The sequence below is a fragment of the Nicotiana attenuata genome, chromosome 6 (assembly GCF_001879085.1).
Source record: "Nicotiana attenuata strain UT chromosome 6, NIATTr2, whole genome shotgun sequence".
Lineage (NCBI taxonomy): Eukaryota > Viridiplantae > Streptophyta > Magnoliopsida > Solanales > Solanaceae > Nicotiana > Nicotiana attenuata.
The window spans coordinates 90,129,053-90,130,621 of record NC_031994.1 but is presented as its reverse complement, the minus strand read 5'-3'; positions in this window follow the sequence as shown (position 1 = coordinate 90,130,621).

The following is a 1,569-nucleotide window of genomic DNA, read 5'->3' as shown; positions in this document are numbered from 1 at the left end:
GTTTTATTAGATTTGGTAATTTTTGAAGAGGGGTAAGGATAGGATAGGGATTGTAATAAGTATAGAACTTTCTAGGATGGACTATAGTGTAGATTCTAATAAACTTAGGGTAGTTACTTGTGCCACAAGTCAGAATAAGAGGAAAAAGTCAGAAATCTAGGGACATTTTAGGCTAAAACGAAAATCCAAGAAGGGGTAAAGTGCAAAAACTGAAACCTACTGTTTGCCCTACTTGCCTTGCCTATAAAGGCATGTTTTCTTGCCTTGAAAGGGAGTTTTTTTGGGGGGAGAAGATTCCGAAATCTGAGAGGATTAAGAACAAAATACAGAGCCTCAGATTCTGAAAGATGAGCACTAGAGAGCTAAGATATAAGAAAACACAGGAAGCATAAGCTACTACTGTTCTGTCGAGTCAGAGTTTGAATGCATCTTTTGATTAGAGTTGAGGTCCACCTTCTAGCTTTGAAATGGGTTGAAAGTCAGTCAACGATTTCCTTTGGGTGCTTTGGTTATTAGAATTCAGGATCCCTTGTTCAAATTGCATTTTTGGGGTTTTGCACTGTTGAGTTTACTGCTCCATCAGATTTTTAGCTGTTTGCTTTGCACTGTTGAGTTTACTATTCCATTAACATTAAATCTGGACTGTGTGCTGCTGGTTCATTCTCTGCTCAAATCTAGCTGCTGATTCTCCTTGTTCACTCATTTCTACCATTTCAGGTACACTACTTTGAACTACATGATGTATACATTGAAGCTCTAATGAGATGTTCAAGGATCTGTCTGTTTGATTGAAGGCCATTTGTGTTTTGTTGATACTATTCTATTGTATGTCTGGTAGTATGTATAATTCAGTAGACTTGTTTAATTTGAATAACAACATATGAACCCAGTAGTTGATTTGGTTGAGATGTTAGTCAAAAGTTCAACCTGTGAACTAGGTTGGTAGTATTTATTTGTGCCTGAAATTAGCACTGAATTTCACCTGAATTAAAATGATTCATCTAGACTAGTAGTTCATGACAGTTAATTAGTCTTCCCGTTTGAATAGCATCTTTCACGCTGTATCGTGGATGAGGTTTGAGCTCGATGTTGGCTTCATAGCCTATTAAATTGTGATTGTTTCTGCTGGGATTCGATCCCAGACTTTGGCATCACGGCTGCCTGAATTGCCCTCTACTTCCACTGGGCCGCCTGTTTTCATTTGGGCCTGGGTATATTGATGAAGCTCAGGTCTGCCTTGACAAAACAATGACCACTTGTGGGCCTGATGACTGTGGCCCTGAAAATTTTAAGTTCACAATGTGCTCGTTTGCAATCTGGGCTCAAGGCCCATTTTCTCTTTACCTATCCCTGGTTGTTTGAACTTGAGTTCGAAATTCATAGCCCTAACTGAATAGGACTTTCCCTTCATCTTAGAGACGGAATAAAAAATAAGAGTCATAATTGCATTAGGTTTGTCTCCAAAAAAAATAAATGAGACGATCCTCGCTAAGCAAAACAAACAAATTGCGGGACCCTCGATAAGCGCTTATTGTAAAAAATGCCTAGACTTCGGGATGTGTCGTTTAG